At 40.9% G+C, this 14,073-nt stretch overlaps 1 protein-coding gene and 1 pseudogene across 3 annotated transcripts in view; both read right to left on the reverse strand.

The window, feature by feature from the left end:
• The window catches only part of RUBCN (rubicon autophagy regulator), a 172,033-nt gene that overhangs the window by 20,623 nt on the left and 137,337 nt on the right, over window positions 1–14,073 (reverse strand). The gene's annotated exons all lie outside the window — the stretch shown is intronic.
• LOC143648815 (ras-related protein Rab-6C-like) lies at window positions 3,614–5,805 on the reverse strand (annotated as a pseudogene).

A 14,073-nucleotide genomic window follows, 5' to 3' on the forward strand; every position in this document is an offset into this window, starting at 1 on the left:
ATCACTCTGGACAAACCAACAAAATCTCAGGTCCTACCTGAGATTCCAAGTACTTATGGTGTTCAATCAAACTATCTACATAAGTTATATTAGGAAATGCACTAGTCAAAATATAAATTTTGTAACAAATAGACATTTTTTGCTTTAGTCTCACACATAAGGTGACATTTAAAAATATTAATTACCATCTATTTTCAGCACCCTGCAATAATAACATTCCTTTGTTCTTCCTCATGCAAAAACATTTTTAAAATTTGTACATTGTACATTTCACTATTATTATACACTCTAGGCATTCCTAGATTATACCATCTCAATCTTTAACATCTATCTTTCTTTCTGATTTCATTTATGTCCCCAGCCATCATCCCTTTATCATTCTCACATGCAGCTTCATTCAGTGTTTTAACATAATTGTATTACAGTTAGGTATTATTGTGCTGTCCATTTCTGAGTTTTTGTATCCAGTCCTGTTGCACAGTCTGTATCTCTTCAGTTCCAATTACCCAATAACTTACCCTATTTCTATCTCCTGATGTTCTCTGTCATCAATGAAATATTTCAAGTTTTTTCACTAATGTCAGTTCATATCAGTGAGACCATACAGTATTTGTCCTTTAGTTTTTGGCTAGTCTCACTCAGCATAATGTTCTCAAGGTCCATCCATGTTGTTACGTACTTCATAAGTTTATTCTGTCTTAAAGCTGTATAATATTCCATCGTTTGTATATACCAAAGTTTGTTTAGCCACTCGTCTGTTGATGGACATTTTGGCTGTTTCCATCTCTTTGCAATTGTAAATAATGCTGCTATAAACATTGGTGTGCAAATCTCCATTTGTGTCTTTGCCCTTATGTCTTCTGAGTAGATACCTAGCAATGGTATTGCTGGGTCATATGGCAATTCTATATTCAGCTTTTTGAGGAACTGCCAAACTGCCTTCCACAGCGGTTGTACAATTTGACATTCCCACCAACAGTGAATAAGTGTGCCTCTTTCTCCACATCCTCCCCAGCACTTGTCATTTTCTGTTTTGTTGATAATGGTCATTTTGGTGGGTGTGAGATGATATCTCATTGTAGTTTCGATTTGCATTTCTCTAATGGCCAGGGATGTTGAGCATCTCTTCATGTGCCTTTTGGCCATTTGATTCCTCTTCTGAGAAGTGTCTGTTCAAGTCTTTTTCCCATTTTGTAATTGGATTGGCTGTCTTTTTGTTGTTGAGTTGAACAATCTCTTTATAAATTCTGGATACTAGACCTTTATCTGACATGTCATTTTCAAATATCGTCTCCCATTGTGTAGGCTGTCTTTTTTCTTTCTTGATGAGTTCTTTGATGCACAGAAGTGTTTAATTTTGAGGAGTTCCCATTTATTTCTTTCTTTCTTCAGTGCTCTTGCTTTGGGTGTAAGGTTTACAAAACCGCCTCCAATTATAAGATTTATAAGATATTTCCCTACATTTTCCTCTAACTGTTTTATGGTCTTAGACCTAATGTTTAGATCTTTGATCCATTTTGAGTTAACTTTTGTATTGACACGTCTTCACACACATATAGTCCATACATGGTGTACAATCAGTGGCTTCCAATATCATCACTCAGTTGTGTATTTATCACCAAGATCATTTTTAGAACATTTGCATCACTCCAGAAAAAGAAATAAAAAGAAAAAAGAAAAAAACTCACGCATCCCACAACCCCACATCTCCCTCCCATTGGCTACCAGTATTTCCATCTACCCAATATATTTTACTCCTGTACTAGTTTAAAGGATGTATGCCCCCTAGAAAAGCCATGTTTTAATCAAAATCCCATTTCATAAAGGTAAAATAATCCCTATTCAATACTGTATGTTTGAAACTATAATCAGATCACCTCCCATGGATGACGTGATCTAGTCAAGAGTGGTTGTTAAACTGGATTAGGTGAAGACATGTCTCCACCCATTTGGGTGGGTCTTGATTGGTTTATTGGAGTCCTATAAAAGAGGAAACGTTTTGGTGAATGGGAGATTCAGAGAGAGCAGAGAATGCTGCAGCACCACAAAGCAGAGAGTCCATGAACCAGTGACCTTTGGAGATGAAGAAGGAAAATGCCTCCCGGGGAGCTTCATGAAACCGGAAGCCAGGAGAGAAAGCTAGCAGATGACACCATGTTCACCATGTGCCCTTCCAGCTGAGAGAGAAGCCCTGACTGTGTTCGCCATGTGCCTTCTCACTTGAGAGAGAAATCCTGAACGTCATTGGCCTACTTGAACCAAGGTGTCTTTCCCTGGATGGCTTTGATTGGACATTTCTATAGACTTGTTTTAATTGGGACATTTTCTCTGACTTAGAACTGTAAACTAGCAAGTCATTAAATTCCCCTTTTTAAAAGCCATTCTGTTTGTGGTATATTGCATTCTGGCAGCTAGCAAATTAGAACAACCCCTATCCCCCACCCCTGCTCTTTCATCCATCTTCTATCCATATATTTCTACTCATCTGTCTATACCCTGGACAAAAGGAGCACCAGACACAAGGCTCCCACAATCACACAGTCACACCGCAAAAGTCATACCCTTATACAATCATCTTCAAGAATCAAGGCTACTGGAACGCAGCTTAACAGTTTCAGACATTTCCCTCCAGCCACTCTAATACACCATCAACTAAAAAGGGATATCTACACAACACACAAGAACAACCTCCAGGGTAACCTCTCGACTTTGTTTGAAATATCTCAGCCTCTGAGACTTTATTTTGTCTTACTTCTCTCTTCCCCCCTTTGGTCAAGAAGCCTTTCTCAGGCCCATGATGCAGCTCCGGAGTTCCGTTCCATGTCAAAGAAAATACATTGTTTGAAAAGATTTTTCTAACAGAGTAACTCTAGAAATTTTTTAAATCTTGGGAGAAATAGTTCATTAGAACTTTTTAATTTTACCGTGAAGATTTAAATATTAAAAAAAAATTGTACTGATGTATTTGTTCACTTGTCTCTCCCAAAGTCTAATAAAGCACATGTGAAAGGGTCATTTGTTTTGGTCAGATATACATTGTCTGTTCATCTACTTGCAAGTTCTTATCATGTTCATTAGGAGTCCTTGTGAAGATGCACCATTCAAGCATCTTTAAGATTTAAATATTTATATCAATGCTCAAGAATAATTTTGGACATCTTTACCCAAGGCCCACAGCAAATAGCATCCCTATTTAAGGATAATTCCAATGGGTTTGGCCTGACTGCTGCCTTGTCATCTCCTGCTTGTTCCAAGAAAGGGAAAGTAAGAATAAGGATTGGCTAAGGGAGAGGTGAGAAAAGCGGGCAGGCAAATGTTGTAAATAAATTGCTCCTTAATCAAGCCACACTCATACAGGTTGAGATTGCCATCATTTTGAAGTACACTGTCATAACATTAAAAAGGGAAAACAATGTTAAGAAAGTGTATCTAAGTTTTAAAGTTATCACTGGAATATTCTGGAATCTTTTGGCTTTTTGTCAAATATAAATAATGAAAACACTAACTCTTTTGTGCTTGTGAAGTTAATCATCTCCATGAGACAGGCAGCAATGATGAACTGCAATACGCTGTTATTGAAAGGAAAAGATTCAAGCCAATACTCACACTGCAGTCAATGAACGAGTAAAGGGTCCAAAGCTGTGAGCTTCTGGAGAAGGGTTGAAGATGACATGGGGGAGCAGCAGGAACAGCCTTCTTCACTGACAGGCTGCTTTTGAGGCTTTTTCAATTTTATGTCAATCCTGTCTTCTCTGCCTTTGTTCTGTGTGCTTTCCAATCCAGGCAAGGCTGCTGCAACAGGATGGAGACTGAAGAGCTGCTTTACATTGTATCCTGCTTTTGCCCTAGTTTCAATAAACATAACATTCAGCTTTTGGCTTTCTTCTCTCTCTCCTCAGTTGACCCTTGCCTGTTATCAGCAAGATCTGTTTTATTTCCTACTAGCATGATGATAACATTAGTTCCTCTTTCCATTTCAATGTCATCAATCCATTTTGTCCTCTGTTGGAATGAGTTCACATTTGTGATATCATAAACTACTATAGTTGCAGCAGAATCGGATGTAACTGGAAATGAAACTACGGAGATGATCATGACCCACAGCTGCCCACAGCTGCAGCCCAATTGTTCGGACCTCCAAATACATTGTTTTTGTTAAAAAGTCACTGCCGGTGATGGTGGGGTTATACAGAGAAGGTTGGGTTCAATAAAATGATTATGAGTGCTGAATCATTATATTGATATTTCTTTTAGTCTCCAGTACCTTGGAGCAGCTAGAAGGAAAAACCTAAAATTGTGGAATTATAATCCATACCAAAGTCTGAAATCTGTTCTACAAATAATTATCGCAATGTAATTCGAAATTTGTCGCTTTTTTTGTATATATTATTTTTCACAAAAAAGAAAAAAAAAAAAAAAGAAGGAAGAGTATGAAAGGCAAACTTGGCAAACTCACCAAAGATGAGGCTAAGAAGTTCAGGCAAAAGTTTTATTTCAGAAAGAAACGGAGCCGCCAGGGCAGCATTTCAATACAGGGAGAGGCGGCCACCTCGAGGTGGCAGGGGATGGGGATTTTATGGCTTGGGGCTAGGGAGTTAGGGGTGAGGGGTGAGGCGGATTTTCATTGGTGGGTTTTGGGGAGTTGGCAGCGTTCCATTGGTGAAGTTTAAAATTTAAATGCTGCCTTAGTTTTGCAGGGTTTTAACTGTTGGAGGGTGGACAGTGTGTAAGGGGAGTTTACTGCAAAAATGCATTGGGGGGAGGAAATATATATATATAAAGAATGCATTGCAGGAGGGTGGAGGTGAGTAAGGGGAGTTTTATCGCAAGAGGGCAACTGCTGGAGGGTGAAGGAGATGCAGGCAGTGTGGATTGAGGTGGGAGAGGCTTTCTGAGATATTTGCCAGGGTTAGGTCACCTCATGGGGGAAGGGGTCCTGTCCTCCAGGCCTAATGAAATATAGTAGAGGACAGGATTTAACAACTGCGTATGGCTGCTGATCAATACATCGATATTTCTTTTGGTCTCCAGTGTCCTGGAGCAGCTAGAAGAAAAAAGGAAAAATCATGGACCTATAAACCCATACCAAGCTTTAAAATCTATTGTATAACTACTTGTTAAAATGTTACTTGGAAATGTATTGCTTTTTTGCATATATGCTATTTTTCACAATTAAATTTAAAAAAAGTAAAAAAAAAAAAAAGTCAATGCCAACTGTTGCTTGATAGGCGTTGTCAAAACTGTCATACATGATCCTGATGATCAAGGATGTCTTTCAAATGCTTTGCTCCCCCAGGAACACTAGCTTGAATTTCCTCAGCGGATTCCCGCGGTCTCCGCCCAGGGACAGAGCTGGAGGAAGGGCCGGCGCCGCGCACGCACGCTCGTGGTCTCCGCAGTGCCCGCTGGCCAGCAGGACTCCTCCACAGACAGGCAGCCGGGGTCGCCGCCGCCCCCTAGCAGAGACGCTTAGCACCTGGCTAGGCCCACCGCTGGGAAAGGAAGAGGACGGGTGTCAAAGCAACCAAAGGTGTGCTCTGCGTTTCCGGGGCCAGCGTCTTCCCTTCCTTAACACCCGGCAGGGACACCGGGGTCAGAGAGGCGGAGGGTGGCGAAGCCGGAGCCGCAGACGTCCGTCTGGGGTCTGCCGCAGGAGCCTCAGCTCCCACAGCTGTTGCGACGGCCCAACCGGCTGAGTGCGCGACGCTGGGCGCCTCTTTGTGCTTTTGATTATACAAACTATCCCCCCACCCTTTATCCAAACTAATTTGGCATGGGTTTCTGTCACCTGCAACCAAGAATCATGACGCTATTATGTAACAGGTGATTGCTGTTAGCTTTTCCTTTATTTCTTTCTCTCTCTTTTTTTTTTTTTTGTTAAGTGTTCTGGTTTGCTAGCTGCCGGAATGCGATATACCAGAAATGAACGGCTTTTTAAAAGGGGAATTTATTGAGTTCTAAGTTGACATTTCTAAAGGTGGTGCAAGCCTATAAAAATGTCCGAATTATGGCACCAACAAGAGGTAACCTTCACTCAAGAAAGGCCAGTGAAGTTCAGGGTTTCTCTCAAGTGGAAAGGCATATGGCGAACATGGCAATGCTTGCTAGCTTTCTCTCCAGGCCTCTTGTTTCATGAAGAGCCTCCTCCTGGGGCATTTTCCCTCTGCATCTCCAAAGGTCTCTGGCTGTGTGGGCTCTCTAGCTTTTTCTAAAACGGTTCCCTCTTCAAGGGCTCCAGTAAGCAACCCCATCTTGAATGGGTAGAGACTCACTCCATGGAAGTCATCTCATCCAAAGTTACCACCCACAGTTGGGTGGATCACATCTCCATGGAAACAATCAAGAAGTTCCTAGCCAGCAATATTGAATGAGGATTAAAGGACATGGCTTTTCTGGGCTCTACCACAGATTCAAACCAGCACAATAAGGAAAACTTTGAGAGGAAAAACAACTGCATCTTGTTTGGAGGGGTGAGAATAGCTGCTATATTCAGTCTAGAATCCAGATCCCTTAGCCTGCAGGACGCCTTCAGATTCAGTTTCCTGGAGCTAAGACAGTGTCTGGTGGTTGAGGAAGTGAAGAATTTCAGTATGGCCTCGGGGTAGAGTTCAGGAGAGTAGAGGGGACTGTGAAAAGGAAGTCAGGGCACAGAGGTAAAGGGCCTTGTTGGCCATGTCCAGGAGCATCAGGGAGTACCTGAAAGGTCTTTAACAAGTCAACTGGCATTTATGAATAAATTTCCTCTAGCTTCTGATTGGAAGTGGTAAGAGAACATGACCCCAGTTAGATGATTGCAATAATTCAAGTGATAGATTGAAATAGGGCAGTGGCTGTTAACATAGAGAAAAAAGGTAAGATTTAAAAGATATTTAGAAAAATTACATTTATAGCCTTTGTTGATGATTTGCACATGAGCAGAGAGGGAGAGAGAAAGAAGGTGGGTGGACAGTCATGGGACATTGGAGGAGGAAATGGCTTGGGAAGGAATAGAAATAGATCAGATCAGAACACACTGAGTTTGAGAGGCCTGGATGAGACAGCCTCATGAGTATGTCATGTGTTGGCCATGCAAGTGTGAATGAGGCATAGGATTTGATAGTCATCCATATGAAGATGGAGGCAGAATCATTGGAGGAGCTGAAACCCCCCAGAGAGTGAGAAGAAGCTGCTGGGGCTCTCATCACAAGGTAAAGTAATAGTCATGAGTCTGGCATCGAAGGCCCCTCATTATCCAGCTGTTCCTCGAACACCTTCTGAAGTACTTGTTCTAGTTTGCTAGCTGCCAGAATGCAATATACCAGAAACGGAATGGCTTTTAAACGAGAGATTTTAATGGGTTGCTAGTTTACAGTTCTAAGGCCGAGAAAATGTCCCAATTAAAACAAGTGTATAGAAATGTCCAATCAAAGGCATCCAGGGAAAGATACCTTTGTTCAAGAAGGCCGATGAAGTTCAGAGTTTCTCTCTCAAGTGAGAAGGCACATGGCGAACACAGTCAGGGCTTCTCTCTTGACTGGAAGGGCACATGGCGATTAGGGCGTCATCTGCTAGCTTTCTCTCCTGGCTTCCAGTTTCATGAAGCTCCCCGGGAGGCATTTTCCTTCTTCATCTCTAAAGGTCACTGGCTGGTGGAACTCTCTGCTTTGTGGTGCTGCAGCATTCTCTGCTCTCTCTGAGTCTCTGTCTCCAAAATGTTTCCTCTTTTATAGGACTTCAGAAACTAATCAAGACCCACCCAAATGGGTGGAGACGTGTTGTCCCTTAATCCAGGGACAACTACTCTTGACTAAATCACATCACCCAGGGAGATGATCTCATTACAGTTTCAAACATACAGTATTGAATAGACATTATTCTATCTATGAAATGGGACTTATATTAAAACATGGCTTTTCTTAGAGGGCATACTTCCTTTCAAACCAGCACAGTACTCTATGTATTTCATAGTTTCTGAAACACACTGTTTTCAACTCCAGCTCTGTGCTTCTGCTCCAGCTGTACTGCCCCGCCCTCTGGCCCAGGATGCTCTTACCCCTCCTCTCAATGGATCTAAAGCCCACCCACCCTCTGGGAAGGCACTCCAGAGTCAAGGGGTTCTTGAGGCTTCCTTTGATCTCTTGGTCTCTCCCTCTCTTCCTTCTAGACTCTGTCTTTATCACTCATTCTGGCATAGTGTAAAGTGGAAGTTTTGGACCCAGATGGCCTGTATTTAGTTCCAGGCTCTGTGGCTTACTAGCTGTGTCACTTGGGGAAGTTACTTAAACTCTGTGTCTTAGTTTCTTCTATAAAAAGGAGATGATATTGGTATCTCCATTTGGAAGTACTGCATTGGAAGGATTAAATGGATACTATGTGTAAAGAACTTAGACTAGTGCCTGGGACATAAACACTCTATGATGCTTAATGATTTAATTTCTGTGGTTCTATCTTACAACTTAATTGTGAAACAGGCTGGCACTATATAAAAACCCTGTTTTATATACATGGTAAGTGAAAAGAATCACATGCCCATGACTTGGATCAGTTTGTCAGACAAGAAAGTCAGTATTTGAGAGAAAGGACAGAAAACAACTGGGACAGTGGAACAGGGCATAGGGAGGACCTGGGTGAAAAAGCAAAGAAATTACTATTGTGATACTGGGGAGAGTTTATTCAGTCGAGACTACACCTGGGACAACCTGCTATGAGCAGGTGGAAGCAGGTGCCTAAGGAGTGGTGTGCTCAACACAACCACCTCCACAGCCAGCTTGGGGGAGCCTGCTTCTCAGCTACACAGCTTGGAGCTCCTGCATGGGAAACTGGAGCCAGAAGACTTGGTTTGCCTATACTTGGAGACCTTGCTGCAGTGCACAGGGGTGGGCAACTGGTTTTCGGGGAAACTGGGGGGCCCTCCCCTTGGGAGAAGGTGGGGTCTCAGAGACACTGTGACAATTGGCTGGTGAAAGAGACGTTCTGGGTCTCTTTCTTCACAGAAGCCCAGAGTACTTACAGTGTGCATATGCAGAGAGGCAGGGATGCGGTAGCAAGCCACGCTGCACTGCAGCACCAGGCACTTGTGGGCTGGCTGTGGGCATGGAAAGTTGAAACTCCAAAGTCCAAGGCTGTACCACACAGTTATCAACAGACCCACTGTGCCCACAAGCAGATTCTCTGCCAAGGTGCATAGTACCTAATCCCCAATCTTAGAGTTGGCGGCTTTCAGTGCACACACAGACCTGTGGCCTTGCCTGGATTTTCACCTGGTCTGAATCCTGCCCAGCAGGCAGATTCAGAGGCCAGCCTGAGGGGACGATATGGCCCAAGACTGCCATCTGCTGGTATGACTGGGAAAATGCACTCTGGCAAACTGCCTTTCTCCCTAGCCTTTACCTCAGGCGCCTCCTGCATGAGGTCCCGATCTTAGCTTGGCAGGGAATTATTGGCCAACCAAGTATAAAAGGAGACTTTCAATACAAACCCGAGCAGTGACAAAATCTTAGGCAAGCGAGGGAAATCAACTTTCAAAATAAACTTAGCAAGACAATCAAATGCCTAGAAATCAACACAAAAAATCACTAAGCATATGAAGATGCAAAAAGATATGGCCAAGTTCAACGACCAGTTTAAAAGCTGGAGGAGATACAGAAATTGGAACAACTAATCAAAGATGTTCATGCAAATTCCTAAATAACTTCAGTGAGTTGGCAAAAGACATAAAGGATATCAAGAAGTCACTAGAAGAGGGTAAAGAAGAATTTCAAAGAATAAATAGAAAAATAGCAGGTGTTTTGGAAATGAAAGATACTGTAAAATTAAAAATACACTAGACACATAACAGCAGATTTGAAGAGGCAGAAGAAAGAATAAGTGAACTAGAGGACAGGGCAACTAAATTTGAATGCATAAAAGAACAAATGGAAAAAAAAAAAGAAAAGATGGAAAAATTTGAATTGGATGTCAGGGAAATGATGGAAAACATGATGGACGTCATCGGTGTCCCAGAGGAAAAGAGAAGAGTAAAGGGCTAGGAAGATTATTTGAGGAGATAATTAGGTAAAACTTCCCAATCTTTATAAAAGACATAAATATGCAAATTAAAGAATCCCAACAAACTCCAAATAGAATAAATCCAAGAATGACTAAGGTAAATCAGAATACAGGGTAAAGGATGATAACGTCCATATTTTAAAACTTTAACTTCTGCTGAGACAAAAGGGAGAGATGTTTATTTGGTGCAAAATTTATATTTTGGGTAGTACATTTCCTAATTTAACTTGTATGGTCAGTTTGGTTGAACACCAAAAGTAAATGGAATCTTGAATAGGGCATGCAATTTTGTTGTTTTGTCCAGGTTCGTGTGATGCCCCGATATATCCCAGAGTAATTTGGGCAGTAAATGATGAAGTATTGCAAAGTCCCCTTGAGGAACTGAGGAGAAAGGAGGAAATATTCAACTTCCTCTTTTGGAGAGGTTCTGATATTCTTGCAAGTAGTGGAGACAACCGAATCAATAGGCCGAGCCCTCAGTCTTGGGGTTTGCCCCTATGAAATGTATTCCTGCAAAGGATAGACTAAGCCTACTTAAAATTCGGCCTAAGATTTACCCCCAAGGAACTTCTTTTGTTGCTCAGATGTGGCCTCTCTCTCTAAGCCAATTTGGCAGGTAAACTTACTGCCCTGCCCCAAATGTTGGAACATGACTCCCAGGGGTGTAAATCTCCCTGGCAATGTGGGACAGAAATCCCAGCATGAGGCAGGACCTGGTAACATGGGATTGGGAAAGCCTTCTTAAGCAAAAGGAGGAAGAGAGAAATAAGATAAAGTTTCAGTGGCTGAGAGATTCAAACAGATTCGAGAGGTTATCCTGAAGGTTATTCTCATGCGTTATGTAGATACCCTTTTTTAGTTTTTGGTGTATTGGAGTTGCTGGAGGGAAGTAACTGAAACTGTTGAGCTGTATTCCTGGGGCCTTGATTCTTGAAGACAATTGTATAAAGATATAACGTTTACAATGCGACTATGTGGTTGTGAAAATCTTATGTCTGATGCTCCTTTTACCCAGGGTATGAACAGATGAGTAAAAATATATAGATGCATAAGAGATAAATAAATAATAGGGAGGACAAAGGGTAAAATAAATTGGATAGATGGAAATACTAGTGGTCAATGAGAGGGAGAGTTAAAGCGTATGTTATGTATGAGTTTTTCTTTTTTCGTTTTACTTCTTTTTCTTGAGTGATGCACATGTTCTAAAATTTGATCATGGTGTTGAACACACAACTATGTGATAACATTGTGAGCCATTGATTGTATACCATGCATGGAATGTATGTTTGTGAAGCTTTTTCAATAAAAATATTTAGAAAAAAAGATAAGCCCACTTGTAAACATGCCTAAAAGTCTCCTCCAGAAAACCTCTTTTGTTTTTCAGATGTGGCCTATCTCAAAGCCAAACTCTACAAATAAACTCATTATCTTTCTCTCTACATGGGGCATGATTCCTAGGGATGAGCCTGGCCTTGACATCATGGGATTGAGAATGCCTTATTGACCAAAAGGGTGAAAAGAAATGTAACAAAATGAGCTTTTAGTGGCTAAGAGATTTCAAATAGAGGTTACTCTATGCAAGCTTCAGCCAGATATTACAAATTGCCACAGTGCCAAGCCCCAAACAGCAGTATTCCTGAAAACCCTAAAGAAAACCCAGGACTCCATCTAAAACTCCATAAATGTTTTACTTATTAAATTTATTTTTAAGAAGCTTAAAATCTCCTGATTGTTCCTATGCCAGATAATCCCTGAAACTTAGCGGTACCAGTCTCACCAAGAATATCAAGCAGCTGCACCCCCCTACCCATAACGTCGACACCTCTTTTCAATAAGAAGAGGTTAGAATGGTCATTGCCCAAATATCCCTGAAGATTGAGAGAATGATCAAATGGAGGGAGGAGCTGTTACAGAGAAGTTAGGATTTAACAAATGATTATAACAATTGAATCATTATATAGATATTTCTTTGTTGTTCCTTATTTATTAGAATAGCTAGATGGAAGTACCTGAAATTGTGGTACTGGAACCCATACTATACTTTGAAATTTACACTATAACTACTTGTTAAACCTCAACTACTTTGACATTTATCCCCTTTCTGTCTGTAAGTTATATTTCACAATAAGAAGTATTAAAAAAGAAAACCAGTATTTGATGGGATAATTTGTCGAGTATTTTGCCTGTTCATAGCATATACCAGGGTTCTTTGTTTGCCAGATACAGAAACTACCTCCAGCTAATTTAAGCAGAAAAAGGAATGTGTTAAAAAGAGTTAAGATAGGCATGGAGTTGAAGGAAAGACTAAAGAACTAGGCTCAGAACAGGACAGAAAACAGGTAGCCCTAGGGTCTAGGGCATAGAAATGGCAGTCTCATCACAGTGCTTTAATGAGTAAGCGTCCGCCCATTTTTTTCAGTCGTTACCATATTTGTTCAAGATTCTAAGTCAAGGGAAAGAGTTCAGGCACTCCAGCTTAAGCCATGTGCCCACCCTTAGCCAGGTGTTTTAAAATAATAATAATAATAATAATAAAAAGCAGAAACTTGTTCCTGGTAGTTTTTGTGGTGAAAGATGTTAACCAAAGGCTCAAAAGAAGGCTTGCTCTTTCTTTCCTCTGGGACTTGTGAGTTGACTGTATACATTGTAGAAAGAAGGCAGGCCGGGTAAATATTTGTCTGGGAAACTCTTTGTCTTTAGTTGCAGGACTTTATTCCTTCTTGGGTCCCAAGAGGGATATGATGAGAGCAAGTAAGCGCTAATGAAGGCATGGTTTCTCTTCTCAGTTGCTTATGACAGAAGCCCCATGCCAGAGTCAAATCATGCCATTCATACTCTTTGGGGCATCTGGAGCTTGGGAAGCCAAATGATTGCCTTTGGCAAACTGTTTAGATGGCCATTGCTCTGACCTTGCACTCTAAAATGAAACCTTGCAGTTGAGCAGACTTTTCCTGAGTCCCACGAACCTGTCTCTGCTCCCCGTTCTGCCTCAGCCTTCCCAGAGACCCTGATTAGCTTGAGCCCATCCTAGAAGCCCAAGTTCCTCTAGGACTAAGGTAATGGCGAGAACCCTACACACAACCAAGGATGAAAACCGAGGTTCCGAAGCCTGGAAGCGCAGATGGTTTCTAGAAAGCCCAAGGTGTCCTCTTCCTCTGTGCTCTCAGGACAAAGGGGCTGGACAGGGCACCAGTTCTCAGAGGAACTGGGCATGAGGCTGGGGCGACCAGGAAGGGAGGAGTGCTAGATATTCTGGGGGTCAACTTGGGTCTGTTTATCTTCTGCAGGAGAATGTTTTGGGGTATTTTAAAGCAACAGCTGTCTTGACTGCCCCTGAATACCTATAGACTTTTGTACATTCTTTCTGCATTTTATGGGCATGAATTTTTTTCTTAAAACAAAAAAACCAAACCAAACAAACCCCAAAACTTAACTCTTTAAATTATAAAATTAATATAAATGTAAATATTTTTGTAAACAGATAAAAAGGAAAAAAAATATTCTATAATCCCATTGCTCAAAAAAAAGAAAGTTATTTTGAAATATATTTCCTTCAGGGTATTTTTCTTTCCAGTCATATTTTTCCATAATTGTAATCATGGTGTATATATAGTTTTATATATGTAAACTTTTATTTTGGAATAATTTTTGAGTCACAGAAAAGCTGCAAACATAGTAGAGAGAGTTTTCATATACACCTTACTCAATTTCAGTTTTCGCTACTGTTACCATCTTATATTACCATGGTACATTTTTCGAGGGAAGGAGGAGATTTTAAACATAGTGTTTAGAATTTTTCTGTAAGGAAGATTTGTGTTTTCTCCCCCATATATTCATTCATTCATTTATATTAGTACAGGCTCGTGTATGTTTGACATACACTTTTTATCGTATCTAACGGGGTACATTTTACCCTGCTTTTTTTACTTAAAACTGCATCACAAGATTTTTTTTTCATGTTCCTTTCATGGTGGCTATAGCCATAATTTAAATGATTGCATCTATTTTTTAATATTTTCAGTTATTAACTTTTTTCTCTCATAAATT

This window comes from Tamandua tetradactyla, chromosome 10 (assembly GCF_023851605.1).
Source record: "Tamandua tetradactyla isolate mTamTet1 chromosome 10, mTamTet1.pri, whole genome shotgun sequence".
NCBI lineage: Eukaryota > Metazoa > Chordata > Mammalia > Pilosa > Myrmecophagidae > Tamandua > Tamandua tetradactyla.